This window comes from Macrobrachium nipponense, chromosome 32 (assembly GCF_015104395.2).
Source record: "Macrobrachium nipponense isolate FS-2020 chromosome 32, ASM1510439v2, whole genome shotgun sequence".
In the NCBI taxonomy this organism is placed as follows: Eukaryota; Metazoa; Arthropoda; class Malacostraca; order Decapoda; family Palaemonidae; genus Macrobrachium; species Macrobrachium nipponense.
This window is the reverse complement of record NC_061094.1, coordinates 35011117-35027864: the sequence shown is the minus strand read 5'-3', so window position 1 is coordinate 35027864 and position 16748 is coordinate 35011117. Positions and strand designations below refer to the sequence as shown.

Genomic DNA, 16748 nt, shown 5'->3' with positions numbered 1-16748 from the left:
GAGGCTTGACTACCATGAGGAGATTCAGAAGGCGGGCGGAAGGGAACAACGCACTCGTGTCATCCAGATTACTCAGATGTTGCAACAGCAGGTCTGGCAAGACAGGGCCCACTCGCTTGAAGCTGAAACGTTGTTTCTGAAAAAGGAGAACGATCACGAGAAGAGGGAGAAACGGCAGCTGAAAGACAAGATCCTCAAGATCACAGAAGAAAATCAACAGCTGAAGGACAACGCGAAGGAAATTGGGCAGAGAAGCGATGCCCTTTGTGAGAGGATAAGGGAACTGACAGTGCAGTTGGCAGAGGCAGACTGCCCGCTTGAGATGCGCGAGAAACTCCTACGGCAGGAGAAAGACCTGCAGCTAAAGACCGAAGAAGCGGCGGTGATGGAGAGGCTCATCCAGGGACAAAAAGACACGACTGAAAAGCGGGAATCCGACAAGAAAGACCGAGTTGAAGTTCCAGCGCCTGCAGAAGGAAGTGGAGGACCTCTGGAAGGGAAAGTGTGGAGTCCAGTGTGAAGTTCAGGCGGCACAACTCAAGAGGAACGAGCTGACATGCCTTTTAGAGGAACGAGGAAGGTAGATGTCCAGGGCGAACGGAATGACCAGCTGAAAGATGAGGCTCAATAGCTGCGAGGAGCGAAGGAGAAATTGATCTGCGTCCTGAAGAACCTCCAGGAAAAAGACAGACGCTTGGAAGAGGACAACTGAAAAATGCAGAAGCTGCTTTCCATCTTCAAGGAATGGAGCGATCAAGTCTGCGCTGGCCTCACTCAGACAGATCAGGTGTGAAAAATTTTAGGAGAATGTTTGTTGTATAGAAAGTTTGATGTTTATTTTGTAATAAGTTTGTTTTGGTAACCTTGAAGGAAAATCAACTTGAACGGAAAGAAATATGTTAAAATGTTTTCTTAGACTTTTATTAATTCCTGGAAGAGAAGGGAAAAGGGGAGGATTGTAGAAACCGTGAGGAAAATTAGAGGATTCGTGAAAGTGCCAGGAGAAGAAGCAGAGGATTCAGAGAAGCCCCAGGAGAATTGAGAGATTTCGGTAGGAATCGTGGAGGTGGCAGGAGAAGTATCAGAGGATTCAGAAAAGCCCCTGGAGAATTGTGAGGGTTCAGTAGGATTCGTGGAGGTGCCAGGAGAAGAAGCAGAGGATTCAGAGAAGCCCCAGGAGAATTGAGAGATTTCAGAAGGAATCGTGGAGGTGGCAGGAGAAGTAGCAGAGGATTCAGAAAAGCCCTAGGAGAATTGAGAGGATTCAGTAGGTAATTCCGTGGAGGTTACCAGGAGAACGAAGACAGAGGGATTTCAGAGAAAAGCCCCAGGAGGGAATTCGAAAAGGATTCAGTAGGATTTGTGGAGGTGTCAGGGGAAGAAGCAGAGGATTCAGAGAAGCTCCAGGAGAATCTATAGGACTCAATGGCATATTCTGGTTCTAAAGGCTAATCATAGGTGTTGCTCTCTGCCAGGACGGTGGGCAAGTCCCGCCACAGGTCACGGGAAAGGCGGGCGAGGTCTGCCACGTGTCCCAGGACAGGCGGGCGAGGTCTGCCACATGTCTCGGGATGGGCAGGCGAAGTCTGCCACGTGTCCCATGACGGAAGGGCGAGGTCCGCCACGTGTCCCAGGACGGGCGGGTGAGGTCCGCCACATGTCCTGGGATGGGCGGGCGAGGTCCACCATGTATCCCAGGACGGGCGGGCGAGGTCCGCCATGTGTCCCGGGACTGGAGGGCGAGGTCTGCCACGTGTCTTGGAATGGGCGGGCAAGGTCCCCTACGTGTTACGGGACAGGCGGGGTTCCGGGACAGGTGGGTGAGACCTGCCACGGGTCAGGGGTTGAGGTCCACCACGTGTCCCAGGACGGACGGGCAAGGCCTGCCATGTGTCCTGGGACAGGCGGATCGATGTCCGCCATGTGTCTCAGGACAGGCGGATCGAGGTTTGCCATGTGTCCCAGGACAGGCGGGTCGAGGTCTGCCACATGTCCCAGGACAGGCGGGTCGAGGTCCACCATGTGTCCAGGGATGGGCGGGCAAGGCCCGCCACGGGTCCCGGGACAGGCAGGTCGAAGTCTGCCACATGTCCCAGGACAGGTAGGTGAGGCCCACCACATGTCCTGGGACTAACAGGCGAGGTCCTCCACGTGTCCTGGGACAGGCAGGCAAGGCCCGCCACAGGTCCCAGGATGGGCGTGCGAGGCCCGCCACGGGTCCTGGGACGGGTGGGCTTTTTGTCCATATTTCTCTTTTGAGTTTCTTTTTAGTTAACATCATTACCAACACACCAGCTGTGCTCAGACAAAATGTCTCCATATCTTCTGGGCGTAAGAGAAGTGGCCATGGCTGTCCTCTCACCACACAATCACAAGAAGAACTGAAACTATACCTGCAAGCCGAAGTGAATATTGTGTGGATAGGACTACAATTCTTCAGTCTTTCAGTTGACTCCAACTGACAGTTTGGAGTGAGTGTGTATGGGGGTCCTATGGGCCTTTGAAAGAAAGCGTTCACATTGAATGCATCGAGTGACGTTACGTCGCGTTGAGTCAAGCCACAAATAGAGCTGGACCTATTTTTGACGTCAATCATAGTGAGTCTATTGTCATTTGCCATTAATAGAAATGGGGTTGTTAGGATTTTCTTACTTATTTCTATAGGGCATTTCAATTTACGAACCAAGTTGTTCTAATGGACAAAATTTAATATAATTACATTTCATTTTATCTTTTCTTTGTATCCATATAATATAAATTTAAAATCTCGTAGTTTTGAAAATTATTATGGTTCAGTAGTTATTTATATATATTATTTCTCTTGATGTCTCGGCTAATTCATTTAGAATTATATCTTTTAGTTATCTTGTAAAATTCAATAAAAATAAAACTTAGCTTAGAAAAATGACCATTTTTTCCTCGGTTCTAATTGCCCGACTGTAGATAGTATCGTTTTATTATTTATAGACAAAAAGGTAAATAAAGGAAAATACCCAAATTTATTTTAATGGATAGGATGAAAAAAAATGCCGCATCAGGAGAGAGAGAGAGGTATCAGATAAAAGAAGATACGTACTGCACAAAATCCGTAATGTTCTTACAAACTTGAGAGCTAGAAAGATCCCGTACAGGAGAGAGAGAGGAGAGAGAGAGAGACGAGAGAGAGAGCTGAGACGGAGGGACAGGAGAGAGAGAGAGAGAGAGAGAGAGAGAGAGAGAGAGAGAGAGAGAGAGAGAGGTTAATAGTCCGGGTTCCGGAACGGCGGGGCAGGCCTACCACGGTTCACGGGACGCATATTTGTGATCTGTGTTAAGACTCGGCTTATGGGAGAAATTAGGACCAATCAGCGTTCAGAATTCGCTTGAGGCAATGACGTCATTATCCTGGCATTCATTCTTACTGTGTGTACGATATTATCCGCTAGCCACGTATATTTTCTCTATTCATAATTATAATCTAATATGTATACTATCCGTTTTTTCGTTCGGGTTATTCATTAATTACTTTTATCGTCTAAATAGCTCTTAATTTCTAACAAAATTCAAGTTGTATTAATGATGAAAACCGAAGAGGTAGAACATTATATAGTCATATGATTCATTAAACTGCCCTTCTTGAACCTGATTGTCAATCATTTGTAAATAAACAATTCATTCATACGATCCAGAGCTTATTTAAGAGCACTCCTATCATTCCTCTCTTAGCAATAGATGGCAAGGAAAAACCATCAAATTTCGAGAAAATCACGAATATAGATTTGCAAACCAGTGACAGTAGCGACATAATTGAATTAAGGACAAATGTAACAAGGCTGAGGGCTGCCACACCTGAGTTTTTTGTCTCTCATCTGGGTTTCTGGGTTTTTTACTCGGAAATCTGCTGTTGCAAGTAAGATATTTTTGTAAATATGTATCTATGGTCCTTAAGTACATAATATCAACCAAGACGTTGCAACTTCCAGAGAAGTTATATTTGGTGTTTACCAGAGTGGTTCATTGGTTCGTCTCTGTTTAATAAATGTCTCAGACAGGTATTAAGACCATTTACACCAACACAGTGTCCAGTGTGGTCTAAGCTTCACTGTGCGTCTTGGATTTGTTGGTTTCGAGGGTTAGCACCCATGAGCCGACATCTCTTATCGACTTAAAAATTCCCCTTTGGTTAAACATATATGAAAATATATTAATTCCGAGGTAAAACGAATTAGATATTAAAGGACATTTGTAGCTCGATGTATGTAGTATATGAATCACGGTAATGTGGTATGACTCATATATATATATGTATGTATGTATGTATGTATGTATGTATGTATGTATGTATGTATGTATGTATGTATGTATGTATGTATGTACCGTTGGGCTTTTTGTTTAGCAATCTGGGTTTTTTCCATCTGAATCTGGGTCTTTCTGAAAAGTACGAGTGACTGCCTACCAACAAAAGAAAAGGTCAAGGAATGGCTGGAAGAGTGCTCGAAGAGTATCCAAATTCCGTTTAATGCCTTTTCCCTTTATCCTTATCAAGTTACAAGATGGGTCTCCCCATAGATATAGAGAAGAGAGATTCTTCAGACAACTCCAATTGTTATGCGATGGTTCTGAGAAATAGCAGCAGCCTTGACTGCAGAGACCAGCGGCAACAAAGCCACTTCTGGCGCCCAGTGCTGGGGCAACAACTGTTTTCCATTCAGAAACAGGATCACACGAGAATAGGGGATCAGATTTCATAAGATAGTAACATTTTTCATTCATCAAATCTTTATAACTGTCGAAACAACCTCAAGTAAACGTGTGTTAGATATTAGTCAACTTGCAGTCAACAACACACCTGCTTTTCGAGCTAATAAAATAAAATAATGTTGTAATAAGCTCTTTATTGAATCCTATTTGACATTAAATTCATGTAGCCTAATAAAATAGCATGTAGGGATATTTTCAGTGCATTTAACCACGGTTAAGAGTGACAATTTTCCCTACTACTAGTAGTACTACAATGTACATAGTATCATGAGGCCGAGCCCTGGGCCTGCTGCAATTACACATGTTAATGAAGTATTATAATATCATTTACAATGTCATCAGTAAGTTCTCAAACCTCCTTGTATGCAGAGGACTGTGCTGAATTTGATCTGCCATAAAACTTGAAGGTAGTAGGCTATTCTTCAATTTTACCGTTATCTTTTTACCGAATTCTTCAAAGTTATACTACATTATAGCTTTGAAAGTAAACTTTACTGACTAGCTAACCTACAAATAAACATATCCACCTAGCCACTACCAGGGTTGATCATCAAATAACAAAGGGTAGCCTACCATAGCCTTACTACTTACTGTTACTGGAGAGCAGCATTAAAGTCTCCCGGAATAGGGATAACTATTTACCGGAGAGTAGCATTGAAGTCTCCAGGAATATAGATTACTATTTACTGGAGAGTAGCATTGAAGTTTCCAGGAATATGGATGACTACTTACTGGAGAGTAGCATTGAAGTCTCCAGGAATATTAATAACTACTCATTGGAGAGTAGCATTGAAGTCTCCAGGAATATGGATAACTACTTACTGGAGAGCAGCATTGAAGTCTCCAGAAATATGGATAACTACTTACTAGAGAGCTGCATTGAAGTCTCCAGAAATATGGATAACTACTTACTAGAGAGCAGCATTGAAGTCTCCAGAAATATGGATAACTACTTACTAGAGAGCTGCATTTAAGTCTCCAGAAATATGGATAACTACTTACTAGAGAGCTGCATTGAAGTCTCCAGAAATATGGATAACTACTTACTAGAGAGCAGCATTGAAGTCTCCAGGAATATGGATAACTACTTACTGGAGAGCAGCATTGAAGCCTCCAGGAATATGGATAATTACTTACTAGAGAGCTGCGCTGAAGTCTCCAGGAAATGGATAACTACTTACTGGAGAGTAGCATTGAAGTCTCCAGGAATATGAATAACTACTTACTGGAGAGTAGCATTGAAGTCTCCAGGAATATGGATAACTACTTACTAGAGAGTAGTATTGAAGTCTCCAGGAATATGAATAACTACTTACTGGAGAGTAGCATTGGAGTCTCCAGGAATATGGATAACTACTTACTAGAGAGTAGTATTGAAGTCTCCAGGAATATGAATAACTACTTACTGGAGAGTAGTATTGAAGTCTCCAGGAATATGGACAACTACTTACTGGAGAGTATCATTGAAGTCTCCAGGAATATGGATAACTACTTACTGGATAGTATCATTGAAGTCTCCAGGAATATGGATAACTACTTACTGGAGATTAGTATTGAAGTTTCCAGGAATATGGATAACTACTTACTGGATAGTATCATTGAAGTCTCCAGGAATATGGATAACTACTTACTGGAGAGTATCATTGAAGTCTCCAGGAATATGGATAACTACTTACTGGAGGGTAGTATTGAAGTCTCCAGGAATATGGATAACTACTTACTGGAGAGATGATGGATTGTGTAAATCCAAAGCGTATTTCCATTCAATTAATTATGCTCTGAAATTGACACCTAATAATGATCCACCATGAACAAAAGTAGGATTCCAGCAAACACCTGCAGCAGCCACACCTGAATGGAACGAAGGTTGACGATTATGATTAATCAGGAATGAATATGATTTTTTTTACCATTGCTATCTTTATTACTCTGTTACTATACTATTTTTCTATTTATTTAACAACTCATCTCACTGGTAATGTGAACTTTTATTCGTATATCATTAACATAATGTCTACAGTAGTCATTAGAAAGAATGAACACCGGTATCAATAGCGCGACCATTCACGCCTGTCGTTATAAGACAAACAGGCTTCATTGCAGCGTTACCAGACAATTTTCATGAAACATAAGGGAACGGGGTAAAGGAATACTTTAAGGCAACTGTAACATATATTGTAGTACTAGTAGTATAGGGAAAATTGTCACTCTTAACCGTTTTTTATATGATGAAAGTAACCCTACATGCTATTCTATTAAGCTACATGAAATTATGTTAAATAGGCTTTAATAAAGAGCTTATTACAACATTCATTATTTTATTTTATTAGCTCGAAAAGAAGGTGTGTAGTTGACTGCAAGTTGACTAATATCTAACACGTTTACTTCAGGTTGTTTCTACAGTTATAAAGATTTCATGAATGAAAAATGTCACTATCTTATGAAATATGATACCCTATTCTCATGTGATCCTGTTTCTGAATGGAATACAGTTGTTGCCCCAGCACTGGGCGCCAGAAGTGGCTTTGTTGCCGCTGGTCTCTATAGTCGAGGCCGCTGCTATTTCTCAGAATCATTGCATAACAATTGGACTTATCTGTAGAATCTCTCTTCTCTATATCTATGGGGAGACCCATCTTGTAACTTGATAAGGATAAGGGGAAAATTTGCATTAAACGAAATTTACATACTCTTCGAGCACTCTTCCAGCCATTTCTTGACCTGTCCTTTTGTTGCTATATATATCATTAATTCAATTATGTCGCTACTGTCACTGGTTTGAATGTCTATATTCTTGAATTTCTCTAAGTTTAATGGCTTTTCCTTGCCATCCATTGCTAAGAGAGGAATGATAGACTATTCTTAAATAAGCAGCTCTAGACCGTATAAATGAATTGTTTATTTACAACTGAGAATCATGTTCTAGAAGGGCAGTTTAATGAATCATATGAACATATAAAAGTGTTCTACTTCCTCGGTTTTCATCATTAACTTGAATTTTGTTAGAAATTAAGAGCTATTGAGACGATAAAGGTAATTCATAAATAACCCGAACGAAAAACGGATAATATACATATTAAATTATAATTATCAATAGAGTAAATATACGTGACTAACGGATAATTATCGTACACAGTAAGAATGAATGCTAGGATAATGACGTCATTGCCTCAAGCGAATTCTGAACGCTGATTGGTCCTAATTTCTCCCATAAGCCGAGTCTTAACACAGATCACAAAATTATGCTCCCGGGACGGCGGGGTGAGCCTACCCGCCGTCCTTTAAAAACTACCGACAATAATTTCCTATTAAGGGAGAACAGTCCACGTCTGTACCCCTTTTCATGTTTCAGCCTTGTAGGGTAATAGTCCGGGTCAGCATAATCGTACGCTTAATCATCTAGTTTTCCTCCAAGCAGTCGTTTCACCATCGTATCTACCTTTAACAGAAATCTGTAAGTCAACGTAAGATTTCTGCCTAATAAACACTTGGCTTTCAACTTGACTTCGTTGTTTCGGTATGATCTGACAGCGTTGCTATTTCTTGTGATAATTTGAAAGTGGCATTCACTGTAGTTACGAAGAAAGATTGTAGAATGGTATAATGAATCGCTTGTTTGTGTATGCGTGCGTGTGTGTTTGTATTTATGAGTGCATACTTGTATCAAACGAACCCGTCTGCTGGCATTCAATTGAAGAATGATTTGAGTAGAGGGACATTTGTTAACAGTTGTAAATTGTTTGTAAAAATGATTTTGAAAAACTTAACCCTCACAAACACAAGTCGCTAATGAAACACACACACACTCTCACTCTCTCTCTCTCTCTCTCTCTCTCTCTCTCTCTCTCTCATCAGCGATCTTTTCATTCTGTATTTCCCATTACCTTCTGTTATTACTTTTTTCCAATGAATGGCAGAATATTCTTTGGAAGCTTGAATATCCAGTCAATTTCCCCTGTGGTTGGCTTGTTCCATATGGATAGGGTCATCTTCTGAATAATAATAATAACAACTTTGAGACTACAACGGCCCCATAGAAATGCTAATGAGGGTAAAGGGTAAATCAGAAAGACGATAAACAAGTTCACGAAATCATAAGACAGAAAACTTCCTAATTGTTTAAGACATCCGGTGTCTATGTTTAAGACATCCGGTGTCTACGCATCCTGAAGAAACAAGTGGCCAACGTTACGCACGAGTTTTGTGTGTGTGAATTATTATTACCCAATAGTTCTCGTTACTCGATGGCATAATGATTGTTGACGGGCTTGCGAATTCTTAGGGGCAGTTGGGTCGGGCAACCAGAGGTCCTGTTCTTGACCAGGCCTGAAAAAAATAAGAAAAAAAGGTAGAAAGGAATGGGGGTTTATAAATTAACTTTTTTATGTATGTCTATTATTATTGTTGTTGTTGTTGTTGTTGTTGTATTGATAAGATGAGCAGTATTCATATGGAACAAGCCCACCACAGGGTCCAGTGACTTGAAATTCGAGCTTCCAAAAATATTATGGTGTTCATTACAAAAGAAGTAACAGGAGGTAACAGATAAACAGACAGAAAAGATCAGTTATTGGAAAAGAAAAAAATAAATGGACAAGAAAAATAAATACATAAACAGATACTCGTAATTATAAAATACACACCGTTACCAGTCATTTCACGCTGATCTATTTTCACTCTTAGCTGTGGCCATCACTATTTCTTTTAAGGAGGAAAAAGGCCAGGTTCTTGAATACGCGATGTCAAATTGTGGCCTCTTGGTGTTCAAATGATGCATCCAGATTCGAGGTTTACTTTTTTTTGTGTTTGCGACGCCAAAGCCACACCAAAGCATTTAATTTCACTAAGAGAATATGCAACCATTCTCATAAAAAGCTACCATTCCACTGTCGTGGAAATAAGATGCAAATGAGTGCTAAGTTGACGCATTTGGTGTCAACAAGGTTTAGTCAAAATAATTTACATCAAATGAATTGATGTGACTCGACTCGACGCGACGCATTTGGTGTGAACGCACCCTTAGTGAGTCCTGACTTAATAGGATTAACTGTTCTTTGAAAAAAGTAGCTTTCTTTCGAGATGAGGACAAATTTACATTGCCGTTGCCTACGTCGCATGTGTGAAAATACATTTATTATGAGACTTTCAACAGGAGGGTAACTATACTCGGTTTTTTCCATCTGTCCTCCAGCTTGTGGTGTTTGCGTATGGTAACACTGCGTCCCGGGCTTTAGATGGTTACATTCAGCTTACATTCAACAATAATAACAATATCCTATTTCGAATATTAACGGTGTAATTCGCATACAGTAATTTATTTAAAAACTTTTCAGTTACAAAAGTACACCCAGATATTCTTTTATTTACCTAAAACTTACACATAGCGTTCCTATTTAAAGCCCGGGACGCAGTATTACCATGCGAAAACGCCACAGGCGGATGGACAGATGGAAAAAAAAAAGTATAGTCGTTCAGTTAGGACTAAAATCATATTGGTGTTACAAGCATACATTCATATTTTCACTTTCGTGCAAAAGTAGTAAACACATAATGTAGTACGTCAAAAAGCGCTTCATATCCTGTTCTTACATTAATAGGTAGCAGGTGAAGCCCAGTAAGGACCATGTGGCCGAATCCTCTTAAGTATTTGTGAAAAATTAGGGCTCCTTGCTAGTTAAACTCTGCAACATCGTCGGTAAATATATTTGGAATACTAGCGTAGAGACACTAACAGTATTCGAATCACTTGATTACATGATTGTGTAAAACCTATTCATTTTTAATTATTTCTTTATGACGCTCCATTTCTTGAATGATAATGTCCTGTTTAATCTTAATATTTCATGAATGGTTAATGATAAAACTGGGTAGAAACCAAAACCAAGAGCAAACAAGAAGATTGTAATTGCATCTCTCTCTCTCTCTCTCTCTCTCTCTCTCTCTCTCTCTCTCTCTCTCTCTCTCTCTCTCTCTCTCTCTCTGCAAATTCCATGGCGTGGACGAGAATGGTAGGGTTGGTCCCAGCGGTATTATCATTGTAATGTTTCTCATAAATCCAATAAAACAAAATCATACTCTGCATAAAGATATAAGAAAAGGAATAATTGGTTGAGTATAGATTATTGTTCCCGTAACTTTGGGGTCTATCATCCAGAATGTGGATGATCCAGTATAGGTGAAGATTGCCCTGTTAAATTCATTAGTACCTAACTACCTTAAATATATCGTGAAGTATTCACACATTGCTCAGTCTTTACCTAAAAGGTGTGCACACATTACTCACTATTTATCTAAAAGAAAAGGCGAAAGAAAATAATAACAGCAATGGAACTCTGGCATCTGTGTCTGATTATGTATTTACAATTTGCAGTTTTGCGAGATAACTGACCAGAAGCCTTCAGTCACAAGCACTTCAGCTACTTTATAAACGAGTATGCTTAAAGAAAAAAAAAAGAAAGAAAATCCGTTTATTTAGTAGGAACGGAGAAATTACAATGGGTAATAATCCTCAGCTACCACTGACCATCGCCACGTTTGAAGGAATCAATTATGAAAAGTCATAAGGTCGATTCAAATGTTACTTTTAGAACCTTTAAATTTGCCACTCCCAGACTATAATAAGCTCCCACTCGATATCTAAACGGAAAATATTAAATCTCTCAAGTAAAACTTAAAGACTAATATTCTCTGAGTGTTACGGCACTGGATTTGCCAAATTAATATTAATAGGATATATAAGCGTCAGAATGGGTTTGCATTATTGCTGTAAATAAGTTTGTGGATAAAAGGGAAAAGCGAGTAACTGAGATGTGTTAATTGCCACTTGCCGTTTGAACGACTATCCAACAGCTCAAGCCATTTACGCACCGTTATTTTCAGTTCTCTCTTGGAATCCGTAGTGTTTGGTGTGAACAGTTGCTGCCTCTTAAATACGGTGAAATATTGCAACCCCTAAAATTCTCGTCACAAAACGGAATTCTGAGTACCTGCTTCATGACGCATTTTCCATAAGCAATACTTGGCAATCGGAAACGAGGTAAAGTTTTATTATTATTATTATTATTATTATTATTATTATTATTATTATTATTATTATTATTATTATTATTATTATTATATTAGAATGTTTGGCACATAAAACTACACACCATCCCATAACTCTTCCCTTCCCTTCCCTCCCTCCACCCAAACCTTCCTGTACCCTTCCCCAACTATTACTTAAAGCTATTCGAGCTCTTGCAGTGGATCGAAGAAAATGACGTACCGAGGCTTTTTCACTATCTAATCATACCATCATTCAAATCAAAACTAAAAATATAACACTCGGCGATTCGTAATTTGTTTCATATTCCATAAAGGATGATTCTCTCTCTCTCTCTCTCTCTCTCTCTCTCTCTCTCTCTCTCTCTCTCTCTCTCTCTCTCTCTCTCTCTCTCTGCAATGCCGTCAATGCTAACCGCTCATTAATCAATATTTCGGTTTTTTTACCGTCATAGTTTGGATTGCATATTCCCTGTGGAGGGCTGTACATACAAACAAGCAAATGAATGATCATTCATTCAGTAAGGAAGTTTGAACGAAAGTTACTCCAGCACCTTACCACCTATTGCTTATTTACGAACGCCACCCTGCAAGTGAAGAAAAAGATCTGTTGAGAGAATGCAATATTAAACGGTTAGAGAGTGCCACGTTGTCACTGAAGGACTGACCCGACGTTTACCAGGATAGCCTGGAAGAGGACGCCCTGATGCCGCGGACGAGATTCCGTGAATTGGGCAAAGTAGACTGACCTCGTACTGATCAATGTACAAGACCATAGTGCTTGACCGAAAGGACGAACCTTTAATGACATTCGCCCATTTACTGGGTCAGTGCCTCAATGGGGTGATCGGTATTATCTTGGCCTGCCACCTCGGTGGCCGCGGGTTCGAGTCTCAGACATTCCACTGAGGGGTTAGAGATGTGTATTTCTGGTGATAGAAGTTCACTCTCGCCGTGGTTCGGAAGTCGCGTAAAGCCGTTGGTCTCGTTGCTGAATAACCACTGGTTCCATGCAACGTAAAAACACCATACAAACAAACCATTTACTGCATCCGGCTATCTACGAAGCGAAATAAGTAATTTAGTAATAGACCTTGCCAATATTGAAGTCGCTGTGGGTTTCTTGACAGGGAGTATGTGGATGATAATCTGCTCGAGACCTATCCAGAAATTCTGTACTTTAGGCAACTACTAGTGTCCTCTTCGGCCCTGCCCTTGAGAGACTGACAATTCTTAGCTGGAATATTTTTTAAAATAATAGTCGGACCTACAACCCATCGCTGAGCAGATCTAAAGCAACTCTTCCAACATAAAAACACCATACAAACAATAAAGCAATTCGACACTAACACATGCCAGTTCTTACAATAGAAGGGCTGTGGAGTATAACATACTTCATCCATGTCATTATCATCGAGTTCTCACTACTACAGCCACCCAAAACACAACCCTTCGAGTAACGACAACGGCACTGTAATAACTCTCCCACCCTATAGCCACCACCCCGGAGGTGAGTAGTGCCGTCAGTGCACCTCGTTCGGTGCAATGTAGGCGTTACTTAAAGTTCTTTACAGCGTCCCTTCGGCCCCTATAGCTGCAACTACTTTCATTCCTTTTACTGTACCTCCGTTCACATTCACTTTCTGCCACCATCTTACTGTCCACCCTCTTCTAACAGTTTTTTCACAGTGCAACTGCGAAGTTTTCCTCCTGTAACACCTTTCAACCATATTACTGTCAATCTCCGTTTCAGCTCTGAATGGCCTTAGTTGCCCCAGTACTTGGCATAATGTAAAAAAAAAAATTATTTAATATATATATATATTAATATATATAATATATATATATTATATATATATATCTGTGTGTGTGTTTGTATATATATATATATATATATATATATATATATATATATATATATATATATATGTATAGATATATATAACCCTAACCACCACCGTTCCCGAAGGCAACGACTAACCATTGAACCAATGATTTAAATATCTGACTGTAGATATTCGAAATATCGGAGTCGTCGTAGCATACTTCTGGGGCTACGGGAAAACCCAACAAAAAAGATGTAGCATATTGAGCCAGGCACTGAGATTGGAGAGAAATGTAAACCGATTATATTGCAAGGTGACCAAATTTCTGAGACAAAATCCGGGGACATTTTCGATTCAGAAGCGTAAAAACCTCCAAAAACATGACGCGTTTCTTTCATTGAAAAATTAAAACGGGGACACTGCCCTCACCAATCATACAGCAGCATTCAAAAGTTTCTCTCACCATATTTATCCTAAAATGCAAATGAATTGAATAAAAAATCAATTAAATCAAGGTAGGCTATAATTTGATGACTATTTACCAATGATTGAACAGTATTAAAATCATCTACGGGCGAAACCAAATCTTGGCGAAACACCGGAGGATGGCAGAGAGTGGTGCTGTTTGGTTGCTGGCGGGAAGGCAAGAGGGAATCGGGGGCGTACAAGGCGATACTGACGGTTTTGTGGGAAATTTGGTTTTATGTTCCTGGAATGTAATTCGCAAATATTGCCGTGCAAAGCTGTTAATCATTTACTCAGTTATATACAATGTAAAGAGCGAGTCGTACGGTGGGCAACTATGTATGGTTTGGTAAATTTTTTTTTTTTTTTCTGTATTCATATTTCGGATCTTTCAGTCACAGTGAGTGAAAACCGGGAACAGCAGTAGCCGGGGAAAGGTCACGGAAAACGGGTTTCCGTGGACGTCTGGTCACCCTATTATATTGTCTGTGTAGAAAGTGTCCCCCCCCTTCTTCTTCTTCTTCCCAGCTTTTTCCATTTTTATATGGGGTCGCCGTTTCGGATGAGCCGTTTCCATCTATTTCTATCTTGCGCTTCTGCCTCATCAATTCCCTTCTCATGTAAATCTCCTCTCACACAGTCCTTCCATCTCTTTCTTGGTGCTCCCACCCTCTCTTTCTTCTTCCTTGCACCTCCACTCCCATAGTATGTCTCCCAGCGTGGTCCCTCATCTCTCCTTCAACAGGTGTCCATACCATCTCAGCCTCCCCTCCTGCACTTTCTTTGATACTTCCACCACCTTAGTTGACCCCCTTATGTAGTCATTTCTGATCCTATCCACTCTTGTTACCCCAGACATCCACCTAAGCATTTCTCATTTTCTGCCACATCCATCTCTTCTGCTCTGCTTTTCTCATGCTTGCTGTTTCCGTACCATACAGCATTGCTGTTCTTACCACCGTCTTGTGAAATTTTCCTTTTAACCTAAGCGGCACTCTTTTGTCACAAAGAACTCCCGAGGCCGCTCTCCAGTTGTTCCAGCCTGCCTGTACCCGATGTTTTACTTCTTCTTCCATACTTCCTCCAGCGTTAACAAAAGATCCCAAATACTTAAACTTATCAACTCTCCTTATTTGCTCTCCACCAAGCTGAATACTTTCTCTATCATCCCCCTCAGTGGTGGTACACATATATTCTGTCTTGGATCTACTTATTCTCATTCCTCTGTCCTCCAGTACTTGTCTCCATCTTTCCAATTTCACTTCCAGATCTTCCCTGCTCTCTGCACACAGAACAATATCATCCGCATACAATATGTTCCATGGTACTGTCTCCCTTACTTCCTCTATTATAACATCCATCACTATGTTAAAGATAAATGGGCTCAGAGCCGACCCCTGGTGTAATCCTACTCTCACCTCAAAACCTTCTGTCTCCCCAACACTGCTCCTCACTCTGGTAAATACATTCCGGTACATCTCTTGTATCAATCGCACATACTTCTCTGGCACCATCTTCTCCCTCAGGCTCCTCCATACCTCTTGTCTCGGGACTCTGTCATAAGCCTTTTCAAGGTCAATGAATTACCATATGTAGGTCCCTTTGTCTTTCCCGAATTTACTCCATTATTTGCCTCAGACAAAATATACCATCTGTTGTTCCCCTTCCCTTCATAAATCCCATCTGCTCTTTACCTATTTGTACTTCTTCTCTCAGTCTAGCATCTATCATCCTTTCCAGTATCTTCAAAGTGTGGGACATCAATTTAATGCCCCTATAATTACCACACTCTTGGACATCGCCTTTCCCTTTAAAAATTGGGATCAATATACTCCCACGCCACTCATTTGGTATCTTTTCCTGTTCAAGGATCTTTATCATAAGATCGTACAGTATATCCCCTCCTTCATCTCCTAATGCTTTCCATGCCTCCACCGGGATCATGTCTGGTCCGGTGCCTTGCCTTCCCCATTCTTCATCTTCTTCAGTGCATTTAGTACCTCTTGCCTGAGAAAACTCATTACCATGCCAATGTTTCACTTGCCCATCCTCTCTTATTAGTCTATTATTTTCTTCATTTAACAACTGTTCGAAATATTCTTTCCATCTCTTCACAATGTCTTCCTCCTTTCTAAGCACTACACCCTCTTGATGCTTTATTTGTTTGATGTGTGTTATATCTTTGGTGCTCTTATTTCTAGCCTTTGATAGCTTCATCATCTTCTTTAATCCTTCCTTTGTCCCCAGCTCATTATACACATCATCATACGACTTTGCTTTAGCTTGGGCTACCACCTTTTTCACCACCTTGTTTTTCTCTCTGTACCTATTTCTGTCTTCCACTGACTGTGACTCTTCCCATCTTTTCTTTGCCTCCTTCTTATCTTTTACTACTTTCTCAATGTCTTCATCCCACCACAACTATCCTTTTCTTCCCATATGATACCAGATGTCTCTCCTAGCAGCTCCTTTCCATGCCTTCTTATTACTGCTGCATTTCGTGCCCACCATTCTTGAACATCTTCAATCCCTATATCAATATCCTCCAAAACCCTCCTCTTAAACTCTCTCTTCTTATCCCCTTCCTTCTGTAATTCGTACCATTTAATTTTCCTTATCCCTTTAGCTTTGGTTTTTCTTTCCCTTTTCAACTTCAAGTCCATACATAGCAGCCTG

At 40.6% G+C, this 16748-nt stretch overlaps 1 protein-coding gene across 2 annotated transcripts in view; it reads left to right on the top strand.

Moving 5' to 3' along the window:
* The window catches only part of LOC135207341 (ufm1-specific protease 1-like), a 118687-nt gene that overhangs the window by 37028 nt on the left and 64911 nt on the right, over nucleotides 1-16748 (top strand). Inside the window, exon 1 of one of the 2 annotated variants that reach the window (XM_064239059.1) lies at nucleotides 11664-11776. The exons of the other annotated variant lie outside the window; for it this stretch is intronic. The gene's annotated coding sequence lies outside the window, so the exon portion shown is untranslated. Of the gene's footprint in view, nucleotides 1-11663; nucleotides 11777-16748 lie in introns of those variants that run through there. 2 annotated transcript variants of the gene reach the window in all.